At 37.6% G+C, this 25,267-nt stretch overlaps 1 pseudogene; it reads right to left on the bottom strand.

Annotated features, from left to right (window-relative positions):
• Positions 1–5,309: 5,309 nt before the first annotated feature.
• LOC136064596 (cysteine-rich receptor-like protein kinase 10) lies at positions 5,310–19,850 on the bottom strand (annotated as a pseudogene).
• Positions 19,851–25,267: the final 5,417 nt, after the last annotated feature.

Here is a 25,267-nt window from a genome sequence, read left to right as displayed (position 1 = left end):
CGAGCCCTATTTCAAGTGGCCCAATAAGATGGGTAGGGACTTATCCAAGAGAAACCAAAGCCTCTATTGCCATTACCATCAGGATAAAGGACATACTACGAGGACTGCAGGACCTTGCGTGATCACTTAAACCAATTGGTGAAGGTAAGGAAGCTCAATCAGTTATTGCATCAGCCTACGAAGCAGTTTAGGCACTCGGGAGTTGAGTTTCATAGGGATGGTGTTCCTCGGCCAGCGTTGGGCACTATTAACATGATCTTTGCCAATCCGGAGTGATGTTGGGGTGAATTCCAGGGTCATGTCCGTAGGTGGGGGCCCTGACTTAGTGGCCAGAGATCAGGCTCCTAAAAGAGTTAGAGTGATGGTCATCCCTACATTGGGTTTCTTTGAAGAAGATAAGGAGGGAACATTTTAGCCACATGATGATTCTTTAGTGGTTACCATTAGGATTGATGAGTACGATGTAAAGAGGATACTGGTTGATCAAGGAAGTGGAGCAGAGATTATATACCCTGATTTGTATAAGGGGTTAAATTTAAGACCCGAAGACTTGGAAAGGTATGATTCACCCTTGGTGGGTTTTGATGGGACGATGGTAATTCCCCGAGGAATGATAAGGTCACCTGTACAAGTTAGGGCTGAGAAGGTGCAGGTCAACTTCATTGTTGTAGAAGCCTTTTCCCCCTATACAGCTATCCTAGCTAGACCCTGGCTTCATGCTATGGGTGCAATCTCTTCAACCTTACATTTGAAGGTTAAGTATCCCACCCATGGAAGAATGGGGGAGCTGGTTGGTAGCCAGGCAATGGCTAGACAATGTTTGGTATCAGCAATTACACAGCTATCTGCTAATCTTATTGTAGTGGCAAAGGAGCCTGTTCCATAGCAACTAAAGGGCCCCGTAGTAGGGCAAAAGGCCGAGGTAGGTAGGGAGTCATCCGAGGAACTAGAGAGAATGGTAATAGGGCAGGATGAGGAGAGGCATTTTTAGGTTGGGTCCTAGTTGCCACCATTAGAAAAGGCTGAGCTGGTGAAGTTTTTGAAAGTTAACATTAATGTGTTTGCTTAGAGCACTTATGATGTACCAAGGATTGATCTTGGGTTTATATATCATCAATTGAATGTGAATCCCGAGGCTACACCATATAAACAACCTCCTCGGCACTTATCCAAAGAGCATGCCAAGGCAGTAAAGGTAGAAGTAAACAAGTTGAAACAAGCTGGAGAAATTAAGGAGATCTTCTACTCTGAGTAGTTAGCTAATACTGTGTTAGTAAAAATGAAAAATGGAAAGTGGCGTCTGTGTGTGGATTTCACTGATTTGACTAAGGTTTGCCTGAAGGACCCTTTCCCCATTCCTAGGATTGATTATTTGGTGGATGTAACAGTCAGACATCCTTGGACGAGTTTTTTGGATGCCTTCGAAGGGTACCATCAAATACATTTATCGTTATCTGATCAGGAGAAGACAACTTTTCGTGCTCCTAATGGGAACTACCATTATCGGGTAATGCCCTTTGGCCATAAGAATGCAGGGTCCACGTATCAGAGGACAGTGACGCGGATGCTTGAGTCACAAATTAGGAGAAATATGGAGGCCTACATTGATGATATGGTAATAAAAAGCAGGCAGGTAGATGAGCATTTGGCGGATTTAGGGGAAGTATTCTCGGTATTGAGAAAGCATAAGCTACACCTGAATGCATCTAAGTGTTCTTTTGGGGTTGGTTCAGGAAAGTTTCCAGGCTACATGATAACGCACCGAGAGATTGAGGTCAATCCTGATTAGATTAAGGCTATTAACAGCTTGCACCCTTCTTAGAATCCCAAAGAAGTGCAGAAATTGACTGGGATGGCAACGACTTTGAATAGGTTCATTTCTTGATCTGCAGACAGGTGCCGTCCATTTTTCCAGCTTCTTCACAAATGGAAGGACTTTCGTTGGACTGAGGAATGTGTAGCAGCTTTTAAGGAGCTCAAGTAGTATTTGTCAAGCCCTCAAATCCTTTCTAGGCCTGAGAAGGAAGAAGTGTTGTATGCATACTTGGCAGTTACAAATTATGTTGTTAGTTTGGTCTTGGTCAGAAATGAGGATGGGGTCCAAAGGCCTGTCTACTATGTCAGTAAGTCCTTGCAGGAGGCTAAGACACATTATTTACCCCTAGAGCGGCAGTATTGGCCATTGTGCATGCCACTAGGAAGCTTCCTCATTATTTTCAAGCTCACACTGTGGTGGTGCTCACCCAAATCCCTTTGCAAGCTCTTTTGCAAAAGTTAGATTATACAAGCAGAATTGCTAAGTAGGGAACCATGCTGGGTGCCTATGATGTCAAGTACATGCCTCGAACTGCCATCAAAGGGTAGGTCCTAGCATACTTTATGGCAGAATTCACTGAGGGTACAGTAAGTGAGGAAGAGAAAGCATTGGGTGTTATGGCCACCTCAGCCCTGGTCATTCCCCCTTGGGAAGTTTACACTAATGGTGCAGCTAACCGAAAAGGAGCAAGAATAGGGATTGTGTTGATCACTCCTGAAAAGCTGGTAATGGAGAAATCATTGCGGTTGGGTTTCTTGGCCACCAATAAAAAGGCTGAGTACGAAGCTCTACTAGCTGGAATGGCCATGGTTAGTCAGTTAAGAGGGGAGGTGGTTAAGTTGTATTCTGACTCTCAACTGGTGGTAGGCCAGGTCAACGAGGAGTTTGAGGCCCAAGATGAAAGGATGCAGGGATATCTTGCTAAAGTAAAGCATGCTCAGGCCCAGTTTAGGAGCTTTGTTCTAAAGTAAATTCCTAGAGGACAGAATTCCCATACAAACTCTTTGGCGATGTTGGCAACTTCTTTGGGGTCAAGTCTTCCTCGGGTTGTTATTGTTGAAGATATGGCAAGTTCAAGTCTTACAGGGAAGCCCTTGGTCGAGGTGCATAGTATTCAAGTGGGGCCGAGCTAGATGGACCTCGTAGAAACTTTTTTGAAGCAAGGAATACTACTCGAGGAAAAAGGGGAGGTAGAGAAAGTGCGTAGGAATGCTCCTCGTTATTGGCTATCCTAAGAACAGAAGTTATACAAGCATTCTTATTTAGGGCCATATTTGTTGTGTGTGCACCCTAAGGTAGTAGAGTCCTTGTTGGAACAATTACATGAAAGGATATGTGGAAGTCATACCAAGGGGAGATCCTTAGCCCATAGAGCCCTCACCTAAGGATATTAGTGGCCGAGCATGCAAAAAGCTTCTAAGGACAATGTGAGGAAGTGTGATCAGTATCAAAGATATGCCCCAAATATTCACCAACTAGGAGGAGTCCTAAATCCACTTTCTAGCCCTTGGTCATTCGCTCAGTGGGATTTAGACATAATGGGACCATTTCCTCGGGCTAGAGGGAACAGAAGGTGGCTTCTCACAGAAATTATTTTACCAAATGTGTAGAGGCTGAGCCACTTGCTAATATTAGGGACGTGGATGCTAAAAGTGATAGGCCAAGAATATATTGACCCTTTGTGATATATTAATTGATTAATTAGCCAATTTATCGGTGGTGAGGGGGAAGAATTGAAACCGTTCAAGTTCGAAAGGAACATGAGGGCTTTCAGAAGATCTCCAAGAGAAGTAAAAGAGGATTGAAGCTGATTTTGGCTTCCAGATACTATCATGCTGTTGCTCTATTAAGTGACTAACCACTTATAGTAATTTGGTCGTGTATGACCAGCAGCTCCACAATGATGACAAAGATGCTGCTTCTTCTGTTTAGGCTTTTGAAAGTTAGCCTTCTTAGCTTTAGGGTTTTTAACATCTTTCTTATCCTGCTTAGGGGGTGCTCCTAAGATAGATTTATCCTTGTCTAAGTTCTCACTAGCTAGTTCAGTTTTATCATCAGTGTTCTTAATTTCAGTATTATTAGCAGGAGAAACAAAAACAGTAGCACTAGTAGAAGGAATATGAGAGGAAGAAAGACCATACCCTAAACTTGTTCAATCCAAAGCAGATTTCTGAATGCTGAGCATCTCATCAAGTTTTCCACTTGAAGTCCTCTCCAATTGAGCTCTGATACCACTTGATAGGCCAAAAACGAATTGACCCTTTGTGATTAATTGACCAATTAAATTAACCAAGTATATTAATTAAGTTAATTAACATGCAAACGCATGGTAGCACAAACAAATCACCAAATAACTAAATATACTGCGGAAATTAAATGACACGATGATTTGTTTACGAATGGGGAAAAACCTGACGGCAAAAACCCCACCGGGTGATTTTCAGGTCACCACTCCTAAAACTCCACTATTATCACAACAAGCGGTTACAAGTAAAGGAATCCCAAGTACCTTACCAACCTATAGTTGAACCCTTACACCAATACCCAATTGGACTTGTTCTGTAGTGACAGTTTTTCCTTTTGATGCACGACTCCCAAGTATGTCACTAACCAATACATGGATTCCAGTACGCAACTTCAACACCAACTGAAAGAGAGGTTGGCTGCAAAGTTCTTCAGTTCATCCTACACGATGAAGATCAAGAAGATCCTTGGTCACAAAACCCAAAGGTGCACATACACAGCAACTTCTTTAGAAGAGATGAACTAGGGCAAAAACTTCGTCTATGGTCACAATTTGCTTCAACAGAGTTTTCTCAATGCTTGTGCAACTTGTGTCCTATTTGACGGCCCTTAAAACAATCCTTTTGTATGTCTAGGGTTAGAAGAAAAGAAGGCCCAAAGACACATTCACGGATTCCAAGAAATCATATCAGATTTCTGATTTTTATAAACCTCGACAAATAAAAGCTATCGAGCAGGTGTTGAGCTTAGGGCTGGAACAGCTTTCTAAACCTCGACACATACTATCATCGAGCTAGCTGTCGAGCTTTAGTAATCTTGCACTTTCAACTTGTTTTCTTGGACAGACTTGAAAGCTTCCACACTTGATCTTGAAACATATTTTCTTGAAGTATTTCAACACATCCTAAATCTACCCAATTATAAGTAAAATGCGTTTTGTCAAAAGATTAGCTAATTACATAAAAGAGTGACATATGTTCTTTAACAAGTGAAACACATATGTCCTAACAATTTGGTTGACAAGTTTCTCAATAAAATTTAAAAAAAAAAAAAAAAAAAAATTGGTTGGCAAATATATATTGAATAGGTGCTCACTTCTCAAGATATATTGATACAATGAAATATATTGCAGCATGTAAAACTTTCTAGACATACACACTTATTCTAACCATCATCCAAAGAACACTACCTGGGATACAACTCGGTAATTGAAACCTCATACTTAGTTACACTGGAATTAATACCCCATTGTAAGGATTTGGCTGGTGGAAGATTGCTCTACAGAAAGCTTGCAAGTTGTGTAGGTGCAGGGAGAGCGACAGAATTGCTATTAAGCATGAGAAGTGAAGTCATGTTTGGTCTGTCAGCAACATTTTGTTGAACATAAAGCAGCCCAATGTGAATACATCTCATCATTTCAACTATCGGACTGCCCCTTAATGTGGGATCTATGAGATTTGAAGTTGTCCCATCCCTCCAATTTTCCCATGCCTGTAGAAATATATCAATGTCAAAACTAAAAATTGTATTAAAATTTTGTTTTTCCTGTTTCGCAAAATCACCCCCCTCCCCTTTTCTCACAAAATACAGTACCAATTGATATTCATACTCACATAGCTTAGAAGGTATTCAATATTCTCTTCATCACGGAAACGAGTGATTTTTTGGCCGCTAACAATTTCCAGTATTAACACACCAAAACTAAAGATATTCGATTTGACTGAAAATGTTCAAACATTGCATATTCTGGAGCCATATATCCACTACATAATAATATTAATAAAATTAGTTTGGTTAAAGAACAATCATAAATTAGTCTTGATTTGAAATGTAACAAACCATTAATGATTATGAGTTGTGACCATATGATTTAATTCCCATCGATGTAATGCCTTTGGTGTTAGTTCCATTATAATTGACATATTTAAGTCAATTATTCAAGGTATGCATAATTGTAGCTTTTAGGTCTAGATTGTTGTGATACTTACTAGGTTCCCACAATTCTATTGGTGCTACCTTCACTTTGATCCAATACAAACATCCTTGCCATGCCAAAATCTGACATTTTAAAGTTCATTTCTGCATCTAATAAAATGTTGGCAGCTTTGAGGTCATAGTGAATAATTCGAAGTCAAGAATCCTCATGTAGATACAAAAGCCCTCGAGCAACACCTCCTATGATTCTATAACGCCTTTCCCAACTTAAATCTGCACGCTTCATGGAATCTACATTCATGAAAATATATTGTTACCAAAAGAAATTATTTTGTTTACAATGAACAATGTATTTATGGAAGTGCAATGGTACCACATATGTAGTGATCAAGGCTTGTGCTAGGTACAAACTCATAGATTAGAAGTCTTTCATTTCCTTCCAAGCAAAATCCAAGGAGCCTGACTAAATTGCGGTGGGAAGCTTGGCTACTAACAAAACCTCATTCTTAAATTCTTTACTTCCTTGTCCAGAGTTACTTGACAGTCTTTTCAAAGCTATTTCTTGTTCTTTGGAAAGTGTACCCTGAATATAAAAAATTAGTCAACTTCAGGAAATTAGAAGTCATCATTTAACACATGATTAAATTATTTTATTATACCAGAATGACTTTCTACCTTGTAAACTAAATCCACCTTTACCAAGCTTATTTGCATCGGAAAAGTTGTCAGTGGCTGCTCTAATGGTGCCGAACTCGAATTGCAAGGATTCTACATTTTTTTTTTTTTTTATCTTTCTTTTTATTATTAATAATATAAGGAAGTGTTTTTGTAAGCACTAGCGAAACTTATAAATCGAAAACTTACCTACTAACTGACCGATGTGGTATTTTAGACCAATTATCTTTTTCTTTTTTTTCTTTTTGTGAGATAATATAAACAAAAGACATAGGGGATGGGGAAGGAAGGAGTGGCCTTTGTGTTAGTAATAGTATTGTAAATCTTGTCTTCTCACTCTCTCCTTCCCCATTCGGCCATCTCTTATGTCTTGTGTTTATATTATCTCAAAAAACCAATATATATATATATATATAGGGTTCGCTTGGATACAACTTATTTTTGCCGAAACTGAAAACTGAAAACACTGTAGCAAAATAGTTTTTAAATGTGTAAATAGTGCCGTGGGACCCGTGAACAGTGCGTAAACAGTGCCTTGTCCCCTGCACAGTGCTCACATATTATGTTACTGTTGATCACACCTTGAAAAAAAAAATAAATAAATAAATAAATAAAACGCAAACGTGGGTTTGGAAACATGGTATTCAAACCCACACATAGTATTATGATTGAGTCACACAAGTAATATTTTAAGCCACATCAACATTTTCCGTGAGCAAAATGATGATAAGGACTACATTGGAACGTGTTTGAAAAGAGTAATGACTAAATTAATTACACAAACTTTTGTAAGAACCAATATGAAATCATTCCTAAAAGTTGAGAAATTTAAATTTATATAATGCCTTAAGGGGCATGTCAAGAGCTGGTGAATTCCATGATGATAGATGTATCAGCAATTTTGCGAAAAAGTATGCAAATATTTATCATCCCCTTCTCTCTTTCAATTTATTTTGCTAAATTCTGTTTCCAAATGTGTTTATATGTCGGACCACCTTATTAAATAAATTTGTTTGGAGTTCGCTTAAGATAAATTCACAATATAAATGGGTAGTGAACAGTGATAATGTAAATTTTCTAAGTTGACTTGCTTGAGATAAATTTCCTTCTTTTACATAAAAAGGATTTAAACCTAAGGCATTTGTTTAGTTATGAGTACTCTTAATAAATTTCTTTAGAGCAATGCTACTGACACAAATTATTTTACAACATTTTTATAAAACGTTGATCTAGGCCCACCATTAATATCATTTTTTCATTTACCAATAATCACTCATCATATTAGCAGTTTGTAAAAAAAATTGTAAAACAGTCTGTGGGTGCCTGAGGACTGAGGATGGGATTGTTGAACTGTAGTGTTGATATTGGGGCATCACATGTTTGAGGAGGGGAGCTACCCGAGGAGAGGAGGAGAAGAAGACAAAAGGTTCTTAGAAGCTTCGGGTGGGAAGGATTGTCTGAGGAGAGAGAATCATGAGATGTAAGGGAAGCTTCTAGCAAGAAGTAGCCTGTTGCCTCTGCATTAAATGGTGGGCAACAGCTTTATCAACTGCATTGATAAGGAAGTGACTTGAACAGTGTAACTCACAACTAAGCAAACTCCTTCTACCACCTTCCTCAAATTTATTGATTTGAGCCAAAGTTGAATTGTATAACTCCACTGTTCTAAATAGGTTTGAGCTGTCTGATTTTGCAGTCCTTACAATTGGCGCCGTCTGTGGGAAACATCAAGATACTATGGATTTGTCCTAAGTAGTTATGGCTAATGTAGGCCAAGATAGGGAAGAGTCGATTGGTTCACAAAGGGAGAACCAACTTGTTAACATGGAGCAAAGGAAAGATAAGCAACGTACCTCAAGCGTTATGGTGGAGTCTTACCACACCAATTGTACTGAGTGAAGTCACTCAAGGACTAGGAGTCACGTTTCACATTATCAGGAGACACGTAAGTTGCGGTTGGAGATAGATCGATTACGCAGATAGTTAAGGCACAGGGAGTGTGATCGAAGGAATCCATCTCCCCCATCAAGTGATGGTTCAGGGGAAAGCACGGATCACTCATATCGTCCTAGGTGTAGGACTCCCTCTAGTGAGTCTTATTTGGCTTCTTCACACCAAGACAAGTTGGAGAAAAGTAGTAACAAGCGTGAGAAGGGGTCTTCCCACTATAGGATGGGGAATGATGCGATGAATAAAGCCCTACATCAAATTTCTAAGTCACCTTTTGTAAGGAGAATTCACAAGGTCAGGATCCCCCACCGGTTTTCTTAGCCAACGTTTACCATTAACAATGGGAGGACTGATCCCGTGGAGCACATCAGCCACTTTAATCAGAAGATGGCAGTTCATTCTGGCAACGAAGCTTTTATGTACAAAGTTTTCCCTTCTAGCCTTAGGTCGGTAGCAATGCGCTGGTTTGATGCCTTGGAGAAGGGGTCAATAGGGTCTTTTAAGGAGCTAATAAGGGCATTCAGGGATAGATTCATAACGTGTAGTAGAGTACCCAAGCTAGTAGATTCTTTGCTGTCTATGGCGACGAAGGAAGGAGAGACCCTCAAGACTTGGATCGATATTGGGAAACATATAATGAGATAGATGGGAACTTTAAGGATGTGGCAGTAAGAACTTTAAAGGTTGAGCTTCCTGCCGAGCACGAACTGAGGAAGTCATTGTAGACACCCCATTTTACAGCTTGCATTTAACCAACCGATAGATCTTCAGATTTGTAATACAAAACAAATCTTGATGCTCTAACAATTTAACAGCAACTTGAATCTCATTTTTGGCCTGAAAAACGTTGAAATTTGGTTTTCTCTATTTCTATAAAAGTTGTAGAGAATTTCCTTTCAAAAAACATCAATCTGAATCAATTGGAATTTTGAGCAGAAAATTATGGCCAAAATACGAAACAGGTGCAGAAGATAACACAAATTCTGCATCACTTTCAATTTTCTTTCAAAATTTCAAATGGGGATCAACATCAAATCTGTTCAAGCTTGTCTAATAGGCTTATCCCTTCCCTTAGCTTCAGAAGAAAGTTTTTTGAAAAATAAATTGGATAGAGAAATAGATACATCCTGTGAAAAGTTTCAAAAATGCTCAAAACGTTGGAATTTGAAACACATTTTTGGCCTGAAAAACGTTGGAATTTGGTTTTCTCTATTTCTGAAAAAGTTATAGATAATTGAATTTTCTTTCAAAAAACACCAATCTTGAATCAATTGGAATTTTGAATAGAAAGTTAGAGCTAAATACGAAGCAGATGCAGTATCATATTCAACTTCCTTTCAAAATTCAAATGGGGATCAACACCAAATCCGTTCCAGCTCATTTAAACAAGTTATCTCCTCCCTTAGCTTCAGAAGAAAGCTAATAACTTAGCTTTAAAGCTAAGCCATCCCTTCCCCTATAAATAGAGAAGACCTCTTCCATTTTCTGGACCCCGAATTATCGCTAGAGAGCTAGTGAGAAAGCAGAAAAGAAAAGTTGTTGTGCAACCATTGTTCTTACTTTGGTTGTAGTTTAGTACTTCCTTGCTTTCTCCCTAGCCCTTTAAGTGATCACTTCCCCCCTTTTAATTTATGTTCTATGATGGTAAGTAGTTAATTATGTTCTTAACTTTCTACACATGCTTGAATAAATGCCTAACAAGTCATTATTTGTTTCTTTCATGATATGCTTGGATGAACATGCCTATATGTCTCATTGATATTCCTTTTACATGCTTAGATGAACATGTTTACGTAGTTGTTTTACTTTTTTAAAATGTTTGAACGAACATGTCTAAGTATTTTGATTCTCTCTAGATGAACATGTCTAAGGGATTTTTCCTTTATTTTTTTTCATAATTGCTTGGATGATCAAATACGCTTAAATGTTTTATTTTATTTTATTTTATTTTGTTCTTCTGCAATTATGTTGATGACAAATAACATGACAACTTTGTTTTTTCTTCACATGCTTAGATGAACATGTCTAGGCTAGGAATTCTTTGTTTACATTGATTTCTTGGATGAACATGCCATTACCATCATGCTTTCTTTACATTAAAATTGTTGTCTAACAAATTTCACTTTTTGTTCCTCTTTATGTCAAATTCCCCTAACACATATTTGTTTACAATTCTTGCAAGTTAACATGTTTATATGACATATTGTTTGTATTTGTTTGACATGACATGATATTGGCCACCTTAACCTAGGAGACCAGTTTTACTGGGTTAGATGGGTGCTTAATCCCTTCCCATCTCGTAAATTAGCCTCCGAACCAAGATCAAGGTTTCTAGACTATGCTCTTGTATATGCAATTTTACGTTCTTTAGAATGTAACTAGGAAATAAAGTAATGTAATTTATTTTTCTTAGATTGTATCTAGGACAAAATAGCATTGTAAATTTTTGTTACAAATTGATGTGAATTGTCATATACATTAATACAACAGAATTATTTTTCATACTGAAGGTTTTCTTATTTTTCCATTTAAAGTAAATAAGTGGCAACTCCATATAAAACCCTCTATCTAGGGGGGAGTACATTTTATAGTGAATTCGATATTTTGAGCATCACGATCCCACCCATTCACACAGGTTAGGCCCAGTTTAAGAAAAAATTGGCGGGTTGGGGTCATGGTCGCTCACAATCATTAACAATGAAGTTTGCTTTGAATATGCGCCAGCTTATGGATCACATAGATAAGTATAAGTAGGTGAAGGAGGATCAATTATAGGGAAAAGGCAAGGTTAAGATGTTCCCAGAAAAGAGGGATCCTCGGGGAGGAGGATATCAGGGTAATCGCCCCATAAGGGATTTCTCTAATCAAACATCATTCACGGGGGCTCAGCTGGTCAATTCGATGTTCGGTGTATCAGATATTGGAAAAAAAATGAACGAGCCCTATTTCAAGTGGCCCAATAAGATGGGTAGGGACTTATCCAAGAGAAACCAAAGCCTCTATTGCCATTACCATCAGGATAAAGGACATACTACGGAGGACTGCAGGACCTTGCGTGATCACTTGAACCAATTGGTGAAGGCAAGGAATCTCAATCAGTTATTGCATCAGCCTACGGAGCTGTTTGGGCACTCGAGAGCTGAGTTTCATAGGGATGGTGTTCCTCGGCCAGCGTTGGGCACTATTAACATGATCTTTGCCAATCTGGAGTGATGTTGGGGTGAGTTCCAGGGTCATGTCCGTAGTTGGGGGCCCTGACTTAGTGGCCAGAGATCAGGCTCCTAAAAGAGTTAGAGTGATGGTCATCCCTACATTGGGTTTCTTTGAAGAAGATAAGGAGGGAACATTTTAGCCACATGATGATTCTTTAGTGGTTACCATTAGGATTGATGAGTATGATGTAAAGAGGATACTGGTTGATCAAGGAAGTGGAGCAGAGATCATATACCCTAATTTGTATAAGGGGTTAAATTTAAGACCCGAAGACTTGGAAAGGTATGATTCACCCTTGGTGGGTTTTGATGGGACGATGGTGATTCCCCGAGGAATGATAAGGTTACCTATACAAGTTAGGGCTGAGAAGGTGCAGGTCAACTTCATTGTTGTAGAAGCCTTTTCCCCCTATACAGCTATCCTAGCTAGACCCTGGCTTCATGCTATGGGTGCAGTGGGTGCAGTCTCTTCAACCTTACATTTGAAGGTTAAGTATCCCACCCATGGAAGAATGGGGGAGCTGGTTGGTAGCCAGGCAATGGCTAGGCAATGTTTGGTATCAGCAATTACACAGCTATCTGCTAATCCTATTGTAGTGGCAAAGGAGCCTGTTCCATAGCAACTAAAGGGCCCCGTAGTAGGGCAAAAGGCCGAGGTAGGTAAGGAGTCATCCGAGGAACTAGAGAGAGTGGTAATAGGGCAGGATGAGGAGAGGCATTTTTAGGTTGGGTCCTAGTTGCCACCATTAGAAAAGGCTGAGCTGGTGAAGTTTTTGAAAGTTAACATTAATGTGTTTGCTTAGAGCACTTATGATGTACCAAGGATTGATCTTGGGTTTACATGTCATCAATTGAATGTGAATCCTGAGGCTACACCATATAAACAACCTCCTCGGCACTTATCCAAAGAGCATGCCAAGGCAGTAAAGGTAGAAGTAAACAAGTTGAAACAAGCTGGAGCAATTAAGGAGATCTTCTACTCTGAGTAGTTAGCTAATACTGTGTTAGTAAAAATGAAAAATGGAAAGTGGCGTCTGTGTGTGGATTTCACTGATTTGACTAAGGTTTGCCCGAAGGACCCTTTCCCCATTCCTAGGATTGATTATTTGGTGGATGTAACGGTCAGACATCCTTGGACGAGTTTTTTGGATGCCTTCTAAGGGTACCATTAAATACATTTATCGTTATCTGATCAGGAGAAGACAACTTTTCGTGCTCCTAATGGGAACTACCATTATCGGGTAATGCCTTTTGGCCTTAAGAATGCAGGGTCCACATATCAGAGGACAGTGACGCGGATGCTTGAGTCACAAATTAGGAGAAGTATGGAGGCCTACATTGATGATATGGTAATAAAAAGCAGGCAGGTAGATGAGCATTTGGCGGATTTAGGGGAAGTATTCTCGGTATTGAGAAAGCATAAGCTACACCTGAATGCATCTAAGTGTTCTTTTGGGGTTGGTTCAGGAAAGTTTCTAGGCTACATGATAACGCACCGAGAGATTGAGGTCAATCCTGATCAGATTAAGGCTATTAACAGCTTGCACCCTTCTCAAAATCCCAAAGAAGTGCAGAAATTGACTGGGATGGCAACGACTTTGAATAGGTTCATTTCTTGATCTGCAGACAGATGCCGTCCATTTTTCCAGCTTCTTCACAAATGGAAGGACTTTCGTTGGACCGAGGAATGTGTAGCAGCTTTTAAGGAGCTCAAGTAGTATTTGTCAAGCCCTCAAATCCTTTCCAGGCCTGAGAAGGAAGAAGTGTTGTATGCATACTTGGCAGTTACAAATTATGTTGTTAGTTTGGTCTTGGTCAGAAATGAGGATGGGGTCCAAAGGCCTGTCTACTATGTCAGTAAGTCCTTGCAGAAGGCTAAGACACATTATTTACCCCTAGATAAGGCAGTATTGGCCATTGTGCATGCCACTAGGAAGCTTCCTCATTATTTTCAAGCTCACACTGTGGTGGTGCTCACCCAAATCCCTTTGCAAGCTCTTTTGCAAAAGTTAGATTATACAAGCAGAATTGCTAAGTGGGGAACCATGCTGGGTGCCTATGATGTCAAGTACATGCCTCGAACTGCCATCAAAGGGCAGGTCCTAGCATACTTTATGGCAGAATTCACTGAGGGTACAATAAGTGAGGAAGAGAAAGCATTGGGTGTTATGGCCACCTCAGCCCTGGTCATTCCCCCTTGGGAAGTTTACACTAATGGTGCAGCTAACCGAAAAGGAGCAAGAATAGGGATTGTGTTGATCACTCCTAAAAAGCTGGTAATGGAGAAATCATTGCGGTTGGGTTTCTTGGCCACCAACAAAAAGGCTGAGTACGAAGCTCTACTAGTTGGAATGGCCATGTTCAGTCAGTTAAGAGGGGAGGTGGTTGAGTTGTATTCTGACTCTTAACTGGTGGTAGGCCAGGTCAACGAGGAGTTTGAGGCCCGAGATGAAAGGATGCAAGGATATCTTGCTAAAGTAAAGCATGCTCAGGCCTAGTTTAGGAGCATTGTTCTAAAGTAAATTCCTAGAGGACAGAATTCCCATACAAACTCTTTGGCGATGTTGGCAACTTCTTTGGGGTCAAGTCTTCCTCGGGTTGTTATTGTTGAAGATATGGCAAGTTCAAGTCTCACAGGGAAGCCCTTGGTTAAGGTGCATAGTATTCAAATGGGGCCGAGCTGGATGGACCTCGTAGAAACTTTTTTGAAGCAAGGAATACTACTCGAGGAAAAAGGGGAGGCAGAGAAAGTGCGTAGGAATGCTCCTCGTTATTGGCTATCCGAAGAACAGAAGTTATACAAGCATTCTTATTTAGGGCCATATTTGTTGTGTGCACCCTAAGGTAGTAGAGTCCTTGTTGGAAGAATTACATGAAAGGATATGTGGAAGTCATACTAAAGGGAGATCCTTAGCCCATAGAGCCCTCACCTAAGGATATTAGTGGCCGAGCATGCAAAAAGCTTCTAAGGACAATGTGAGGAAGTGTGGTCAGTGTCAAAGATATGCCCCAAATATTCACCAACTGGGAGGAGTCCTAAATCCACTTTCCAACCCTTGGTCATTCGCTCAGTGGGATTTAGACATAATGGGACCATTTCCTCGGGCTATAGGGAACAGAAGGTGGCTTCTCACAGAAATTATTTTACCAAATGCGTAGAGGCTGAGCCACTTGCTAATATTAGGGACGTGGATGCTAAAAGTGATAGGCCAAGAATATATTGACCCTTTGTGATATATTAATTGATTAATTAGCCAATTTATCGGTGGTGAGGGGGAAGAATTGAAACCGTTCAAGTTCAAAAGGAACATGAGGGCTTTCAAAAGATCTCCAAGAGAAGTAAAAAAGGATTGAAGCTGATTTTGGCTTCCAGATACTATCATATTGTTGCTCTGTTAAGTGACTAACCACTTATAGTAATTTGGTCGTGTATGACCAGCAGTTCCACAATGATGACAAAGATGCTGCTTCTTCTGTTTAGGCTTTTGAGAGTTAGCCTTCTTAGCTTTAGGGTTTTTAACATCTTTCTTATCCTGCTTAGGGGGTGCTCCTAAGATAGATTTATCCTTGTCTAAGTTCTCACTAGCTAGTTCAGTTTTATCATCAGTGTTCTCAATTTCAGTATTATTAGCAGGAGAAACAAAAACAGTAGCACTAGTAGAAGGAATATGAGAGGAAGAAAGGCCATACCCTAAACTTGTTCAATCCAAAGCAGATTTCTGAATGCTGAGCATCTCATCAAGTTTTGCACTTGAATTCCTCTCCAATTGAGCTCTGATACCAATTGATAGGTCAAAAATGAATTGACCCTTTGTGATTAATTGACCAATTAAATTAATCAAGTATATTAATTAAGTTAATTAACATGCAAACGCGTGGTAGCACAAACAAATCACCAAATAACTAAATATACTGCGGAAATTAAATGACGCGATGATTTGTTTACTAATGGGGAAAAACCTGACGGCAAAAACCCCACCGGGTGATTTTCAGGTCACCACTCCCGAAACTCCACTATTATCACAACAAGCGGTTACAAGTAAAGGAATCCCAAGTACCTTACCAACCTATAGTTGAACCCTTACACCAATACCCAATTGGACTTGTTCTGTAGTGACAGTTTCCCCTTTTGATGCACGACTCCCAAGTATGTCACTAACCAATGCATGGATTCCAGTACGCAACTTCAACACCAACTGAAAGAGAGGTTGGCTGCAAAATTCTTCAGTTTATCCTACACGATGAAGATCAAGAAGATCCTTGGTCACAAAACCCAAAGGTGCACATACACAGCAACTTCTTTAGAAGAGATGAACTAGGGCAAGAACTTCGTCTATGGTCACAACTTGCTTCAACAGAGTTTTCTCAATGCTTGTGCAACTTGTGTCCTATATGACGGCCCTTAAAACAATCCTTTTGTATGTCTAGGGTTAGAAGAAAAGAAGGCCCAAAGACACATTCACGGATTCCAAGAAATCAGATCAGATTTCTGGTTTTTATAAACCTCGACAAATAAAAGCTATCGAGCAGGTGTTGAGCTTAGGGCTGGAACAGCTTTCTAAACCTCGACACATACTATCTGTCGAGCTAGCTGTCGAGCTTTAGTAATCTTGCACTTTCAACTTGTTTTCTTGGACAGACTTGAAAGCTTCCACACTTAATCTTGAAACATAGTTTCTTGAAGTATTTCAACACATCCTAGATCTACCCAATTATAAGTAAAGTGCATTTTGTCAAAGGATTAGCTAATTACATAAAAGAATGACATATGTTCTTTAACAAGTGAAACACATATGTCCTAACAATTTGGTTGACAAGTTTCTCAATAAAATTTAAAAAAAAAAAAAAATTGGTTGGCAAATATATATTGAATAGGTGCTCACTTCTCAAGATATATTGATATAATGAAATATATTGCAGCATGTAAAACTTTCTAGACATACACACTTATTCTAACCATCATCCAAAGAACACTACCTGGGATACAACTCGGTAATTGAAACCTCATACTTAGTTACACTAGAATTAATACCCCGTTGTAAGGATTTGGCTGGTGGAAGATTGCTCTACAGAAAGCTTGCAAGTTGTGTAGGTGCAGGGAGAGCGACAGAATTGCTATTAAGCATGAGAAGTGAAGTCATGTTTGGTCTGTCAGCAACATTTTGTTGAACATAAAGCAACCTAATGTGAATACATCTCATCATTTCAGCTATCGGACTGCCCCTTAATGTGGGATCTATGAGATTTGAAGTTGTCCCATCCCTCCAATTTTCCCATGCCTGTAGAAATATATCAATGTCAAAACTAAAAATTGTATTAAAATTTTGTTTTTCCTGTTTCGCAAAATCACCCCCCTCCCCTTTTCTCACAAAATACAGTACCAATTGATATTCATACTCACATAGTTTAGAAGGTATTCAATATTCTCTTCATCACGGAAACGAGTGATTTTTTTGGCCGCTAACAATTTCCAGTATTAACACACCAAAACTAAAGATATTCGATTTGACTGAAAATGTTCAAACATTGCATATTCTGGAGCCATATATCCACTACATAATAATATTAATAAAATTAGTTTGGTTAAAGAACAATCATAAATTAGTCTTGATTTGAAACGTAACAAACCATTAATGATTATGAGTTGTGACCATATGATTTAATTCCCATCGATGTAATGCCTTTGGTGTTAGTTCCATTATAATTGACATATTTAAGTCAATTATTCAAGGTATGCATAATTGTAGCTTTTAGCTCTAGATTGTTGTGATACTTACTAGGTTCCCACAATTCTATTGGTGCTACCTTCACTTTGATCCAATACAAACATCCTTGCCATGCCAAAATCTGAAATTTTAGAGTTCATTTCTGCATCTAATAAAATGTTGGCAGCTTTGAGGTCATAGTGAATAATTCGAAGTCAAGAATCCTCATGTAGATACAAAAGCCCTCGAGCAACACCTCCTATGATTCTATAACGCCTTTCCCAATTTAAATCTGCACGCTTCATGGAATCTACATTCATGAAAATATATTGTTACCAAAAGAAATTATTTTGTTTACAATGAACAATGTATTTATGGAAGTGCAATGGTACCATATATGTAGTGATCAAGGCTTGTGCTAGGTACAAACTCATAGATTAGAAGTCTTTCATTTCCTTCGCAGCAAAATCCAAGGAGCCTGACTAAATTGCGGTGGGAAGCTTGGCTACTAACAAAACCTCATTCTTAAATTCTTTACTTCCTTGTCCAGAGTTACTTGACAGTCTTTTCAAAGCTATTTCTTGTTCTTTGGAAAGTGTACCCTGAATATAAAAAATTAGTCAACTTCAGGAAATTAGAAGTCATCATTTAACACATGATTAAATTATTTTATTATACCAGAATGACTTTCTACCTTGTAAACTAAATCCACCTTTACCAAGCTTATTTGCATCGGAAAAGTTGTCAGTGGCTGCTCTAATGGTGCCGAACTCGAATTGCAAGGATTCTACAATGACTTTCTATCTTGTAAACTGCCCCAAATCCACCTTTACCAAGCTTATTTGCATCGGAAAAGTTGTCAGTGGCTACTCTAATGGTGCCGAACTCGAATTGCAAGGATTCTACACTTGTTATTGACTTTTTTCGTCCACAGCTTCACGAGTGAAACAAGTTTATATATATATATATATATATATATTTATATATTTAAATGATACAGTCACGAGTGAAACAAGTTTATATATATATATATATATATTTATATATTTAAATGATACAGGTGCATTCTTAGCTCCTTGCCTTTTCCTCAACGTACACACAATTAATGTCTATACGTATAACCGCAAACTTTTTATGGTGATTATTCAAAATAATAATAATAAACATTTTATGGTGAGATATGCATAGCCGCATAAAGTCTATTTTTAAGAAAGAATGAGCAACTGATCACATGCCAAATTTATGGCGAATGAGATCATTTGTAAAGAAAAGCTTTTTTTTTTTTTCCCTCAAAAAACACCAAATGCCGTTACCCACAGTTATTAAGAATGTGAATTCCTTCATTAAACATTTTTAGAAATGTTTTCTTTTTCTATAACAGAATAATTTTCAAATAACTAGCAGCAATTGAACTAATTTTAACTTACTTTCACAAGTATCCATTGGCTTCCTTGCTCTTAAAAAGATGCAAATGCTGATGACAAATATAATGGCAACCACAGTGGGAACAGCAATGATAATGGCAATTCGAGCTGTGTTTCTCTCATTTTCCAAGAAACCAAAACCAAAAGTATATTGTTAATGAAAGGCTGAATTTCAATTATTAGTCATTGAGGGTCTTCTACTCTAGAGTGGAAACAATTACTATTCATCTGTGACACAAATTACAACTTATCATATATATATATATATGATGCTTTGGATTAAATTGAACAGTGTCAACTAGCCCACTCATAAATACCCTTCCCAAGGCATACTTGTAAGAAGGGCAACATGTACCATGAGGAGAAGAAATAATTCCCCCTAAAAAAAATTTAAAAAAAGGAGAAGAAACAATTACATAAAAAAATTCCATGATACATTTTGTTTGGCCTATAATAAAAGCATGTTATCAATCGACAATAATAAGCTCAGGTGAAACTACGGTGAAAGTAATAACTTACTATCTCAAGAAATTGTAAAAGAATTACCGCACCTTTTGTAGGAAAAATCGGTGATGGTGGTAAGGATGCATCTGCTCAAGGTTGAAAAAAAAGGATAGGTGTCAAACCTAAAATTGCATCTTGGTGTGTAAAATCTACCACCTCCCTTTCCAATACTAAACAGTGAAAGTTGTGAAGAAGTAATTTCTAAACAATTATTGCATTGTTGCTCGGACAAGTCAGGAGTGCACTGCGCAAACCCATACAATTTGCTCAAGTCCAGAGCGACTGAGGTCTTGTTAGCAAACTTGCGAATACCAGATGCAGCTTCACTTATCATACTATCTAACAGGGACTTGACCGCTTTGCCATAGCCATCTACGTCCGACATGTTATTTCGGTTATACCTATAGCAAGAAGAATTATCATCCTCGCTTCCAAATATGGAGTGGTTTGAGTAGCGCTAAGTGCAATTGTCGTACCAACCTATTGCCTCCTTTTGATTGGGACAAAGTTGTATGAAAGCAAGTGTAGAGTCATTAATGCAACTTCGGAAAACATCTTGATTAAGATCTCCTCTACAGAGTCCAACTGCATAGACTTTGTCAGGGTCCTGGCCATAAGAGGCACTGTAAAACCCATTGTCAATTGCGGTGTTGGAGGATAAAAAACATGGTTGAGGTTCGCTGCGTAGGTACTGTTAGTGGTATAGTTACCCAGGCCAGGTGAACAGGTGTGGCATATGAAGCTTGGCTGAGTAGTGGCTTGAGGAATGAGTATGAAAATCAAACACAGTGAAAAAATTAGACTAGGAGAAACCGGTGCCATGTTTTCATAAAACGGATGGATTTGTGCCTAGAGGCTTTACTGAGAAGGGTGATTTTAGTTTGCTCATTGCTGCAATCAAGTTTGTGTTGTCGGCATGGTGTTCAGAGCAAAGGAAGATGCAATGCAACGCGTTTAGGATAAGACCATAAGTGATCTGAGGTTGATGCCAGTCAGTCAACTCTAAAGGAAAGAGAATGGGGAAAAGGAAAGCGAAAGAGAGACGAGTTTCTGGTAAAGACTTTTCATCTCCTCCCATTTTCCAAACCTAGCAAACAACGGATACTCTTTTCCTTCCTCCTTACTCTATCGCTTTCTTTTACTTTGTGCCAAAGATTGCGTCGCAAATTTGATCAGAACATCATTTTTTTAATGATGTAATCCATTTAACCATTTAATGATGTAATCCATATAAAAGGAAAATTGTGAATATTTTTGTTCATAGGGAAAACGTAATCCATTTAACCACAAATTTTAAAGTTCTTCCAATGTCCAACCACTACTACTTGTACCTAGGGTTGTGTTTGTTTCTACTGATATTAATTTCTAGAAAACATTTTTTGTATTTATGGGTGTTTCGGGTGACTGAAATTGTTGGTATAAAACAAAGACACCACAAGCAAATAATGTTTTACACTTTTATTTGCGATCTTTTCATTTTCCACCTCACCAAAAACTTATCAACCAAACCTCCACATCCCACTATTAGCCACCCAAACATCCCTCCACTAACATCCCTGGTTTCTGTTTGCTGATCATGATTTATTTTTAATCTAAATTTTTCTTTTAAAAAAAAATTATATATGAGCTTGGGAGATGAAAAGATATGGGAAAGTAGTAAAAAATTTCTTTTCTATTATTTTAGTCTTCTAATATTATTAGGAAACATATAATTTGATTTTGTGAATGTACTTCCTCAAATTTTAAAATTTAGTCTCCTATAAAAGAAAAATAAAAAAAATAAAAATTAGTCAATTTCATACTTAGATCTACTATCTACATAAATTTTAAGGAAATTAACTTCTTCTTTTTTTAACGTTTTCTATAATAATTTTTCAGAGAATTACATTTTAAATCCAATAGCTTATGGGTAAAACAAATTATACTCTATAATTTCAAAAGTAACAAATTAAGAATAAACTTTGACTAAAAACTTAGTTGTAGCCTTAGGTTATAACCAATAATGGGAAGATGTATAACACATGTGAACCTATCATTTGCATTACATCACACTTAAATGTTTGGATACAATTGTTTTAAGTAAGTCATGTGCATTACACTTGACATGAATATATGTCATCTTCCTATATTATTGGCTATAACCAAGCTTCTTACCAAACTTCGTTCATAAATTAAATCTCAAATAATAAAAATTAACTAATTAAACATTATAGTTTCAAAAGTATTAAAATAAATCTTAATCTATTGGAAAAATATTGAGTTTGGGGTTTAATATAAGATAAAGGTTTAATTTATTACATTTTAAAAAATTGATGGACTAAATTGACACAATGAATATTTGAGGACCAAATTGAACTTTACATTATAATTAAAAGACTCAATTTGTAATTAATCAAAGAAGAATTTAAATTTAATTGATATGGCCACTAGATTCTAGAAATGCAAAAAACCTCCATGTCTTTTACAAATTGATAAGTTGTGATTGTTGCACGTCACTTTCACATGAATTCACTTTGTCAGTTGTTATTACTCTTTGTACTCCAATCACAACATAGTATCTCAATTCTCTAAAAAATTATGTAATTCTTTTGTATTATCAAACAAAAGAAACCCAAACTATGATCTTGACCTTTCTGCTTAGCAATGCAATGCGAATCTAAAGGAAAGAGAATGGACAAAAGGAAAGCGAAAAGACACGAGTCTCTGGTAAAAGACTTTTCGTCTCCTCCCATTTTCCATAGCTAACAAATAATGGAAAATTCCTCTCCATCGGATATTCTTTTCCATCCTCCTTCCTCTATCCCTTTATCTTTTACTTTGTACCCAAGATTGCGTCCCGAAGGAACAATAATCATCTCGTGTATCAATCAAATGCACAAGATACCTTTACGACACAAACTTAATATAAGTTCGTTTGTACATAAGATAATTAATTTCACGTCCTAAGAATATATTTCAATTTTGATGAATAAGTTTTGACAGAATACATTCTTTTATAAAATTAAAAAATTTACTACTAAGTAGAGTTGGTTAACAAAAAATGAAAAAAAGTGTGAAACGTATTTTCATGGCTAGAAAACTACAAAATACATTCCTTTTAGTTTTACCAAACAAAGGCTAATCTATCGTGTAACTCAACCAATTAAACAAGCAATAAAAAATTTCCACCTTAATAATTACATGGAAATTCTCTCTTTTTAAAAGAAGCAAAACATATTTCTTTCAACATTTTTTTTCAATAGTATGCGTTTTGAAGTGAGGTTGATTTGAACTTTAACTATGGCGATTAATAAACCGAGTTGTTTATGAACAAAAATAGCTTGATCTTGATTCAGGGAAAAAAATAATTATATACTTTTATTGGTAAATGAACTGTGCTCAAGTACTCCAAGTCCAAGTTTAAACTCAACTATTAAAAGAGTCAAGATCAAGTACAAGTCAAATTTTAAACTAGACTATTAACGAGCTAAACTCAAATATAATAATGTATTTATAATCAAATTCATGAATAGGGCTCTAATTTAAGTATATATAATATTATATGTTTTTAGCAAAGACTCTGTTACAATTAATATGACACCATTTAATTTTATATTTCTTTTTCTTTTTTTTGAGAATCTTATATTTCTTTTAGTGATGTTACTTGTGAGACGTAAGTACAATTGAATTTTACATTTCCTTTTTTGAGAATCTTAATTTTAACTAATAATTAAGGCTTGCTTATTTTTATCAATTTTCATATTTATTTTTTGACTTTTTTTTTTTGAGAAATTATTTTATGACTTCTTATACTTATCTTTAGAATTTAAAAAAAAAAAAATTCTTTTTTTATATATCTATGGGATTTAACTAGTAACTCACTAATTGAACCAATGACCCAATAACCCGACTTTTAAACCAAGTTAATTCCCTATCAAGATTTAATAATATATATATATATATATTGTAGGATCAGGATTTGTAGCCCAAGCCCAAAATAATGAATTTGTAGAAAGTGGGTGAAAGAGCTGGGTTAGTTGTGAATTTAGCAACTGTTAACTATAATATCCGGGAATGAACCAACGTAAAAACACACTTAAAAGCTAAACAAATTGATGTCTGAAGAGGAATATTATTAATTGAACAGTGAATACAGTTCTTAGAGCTAAAGTAAAATCTTTCTTCCTCTCTTATTCTCTTTTTTCTGATCCCTCTCTCTTTAGAGACCTTTCCTGTTTAAATAGCCTTCTTCTAAACCATCTTTATCGTACACTTGTTCTTCATCCAGGCAATCACTTGAGTACATGTCACATCAGGTATCTTCTTTAGTTCTCCAGGAGTGTTAGTAGTTGAAGTTGTACTATTCAAGGGTCTTCTCCACATAAATGTAGCCCGAAAAGTTGCTGCAGTGCATTAAACACGATGGTAGCAGCTTTTCCCTTTAGATATTTCTCCGTTCTTATCATCTTCAAACGTGTCCAAAACTTATCCTTATCATTGGAATTGCTAGGAAGATCACTTAAACCTCCCAAGTACTTGCTTGATCGAGACTCTTTATATCTAAAGAGAATACTCTCTTCGGCCTGATGATGATCTCTTCGGACTGCCCTCCTCAATCATTTCCAGGTATATTTCTCCCATTTAGAATCCTTCTCAACCATTTTCTTCTCTTCGGACATACCTTAACCCAAGAAAGGGGCCACAGGCCCAATACACAATGCTGGGCTTTCACCCTCACAATAGCCCCTTAAAATTTTGATTTTTCTCTCACATCCGATGAGAGAAAAAAATAAGATTTTGATTTGTTACGAAATAAAAACACAAGTATTTGAATTCACACGTGTATGGGCATAGGTTTACGCGCTTCATCATTGTTGTTGTCGTTTCAGTATTAGCGCTATTAATTACTCTAGGCGGCGCTCTATCTCGTATCCAACGGTGGACTATCGATCCGACGGATGATGTCCTTCCTCATAATTTGGGCGGGACGACTCTTACTCTTTCATTTACCCCTATATAAAGCCTCAGAAGGGGTTATTTCTTCTTTACTTTGCAAACTCTCAGATTATTCAACGAACTCAAGCATTCAAATCCACCAAGATCTTCCAATCACAATCCTAGTTCTTCTCAGAATCTGTAAGAATCTCTCTCCAAGTTCAAGGATCATTCTCCAATTTAGTTTGCGTAAGTTCTTCTTTATTCAAGCCTTTCATCTTCTCTTCGGCTAGCTTCCTCAGCCTTCAAGCTCAGTATCTCGTCAATAGTCCAGCCTTAATAGAGGAATTTAAGGAGACATACGGCATACCACAAGGGGTAAACCTGAGGTATTGTCCCCCAGAAAAAATATTAACCGACCAGAGAGAGGAGGAAGTCGTAATCCCTATGATAGCCTTCATAGAAGGCTATGGAATGACTCTTCCCATGGGTTCTATTACCCAAAATTATCTTCGTAACCATAAGGTTTCTCCTGATCAGTGCACACCCAATGTCTTTAGGATCCTAGGAGCAATTGACGCTTTGAACTGTCATCTAGGATTAGGACTCACTTGGCTTGACATGGTACATATGTACGAGTGTCATAGCCAGAAGGGAGCCGGATACTATCTTAAATCCCGATTCAATGTCGTTAGGCTCGTCTCTTGCCTTCCCAAGTCCAACAAAAGGAAGTCCAACAAAAGGATGAAAGACGACTACCTGATCGTCTCGGGCGCTTGGCATAACGATCTTCATTGCCCAACCCAACCAGAAGAGCTAGGTAGGATATCCTAGATTTAGGTTTCCTAACAATAGATTTAGGATCCCCGTTTTTTAACAATTTGCCTT

The sequence above is a fragment of the Quercus suber genome, unplaced genomic scaffold (assembly GCF_002906115.3).
Source record: "Quercus suber isolate HL8 unplaced genomic scaffold, Cork oak 2.0 scaffold_714, whole genome shotgun sequence".
Taxonomy (NCBI): Eukaryota; Viridiplantae; Streptophyta; class Magnoliopsida; order Fagales; family Fagaceae; genus Quercus; species Quercus suber.
This window is presented reverse-complemented; position numbering and strand designations above follow the sequence as displayed.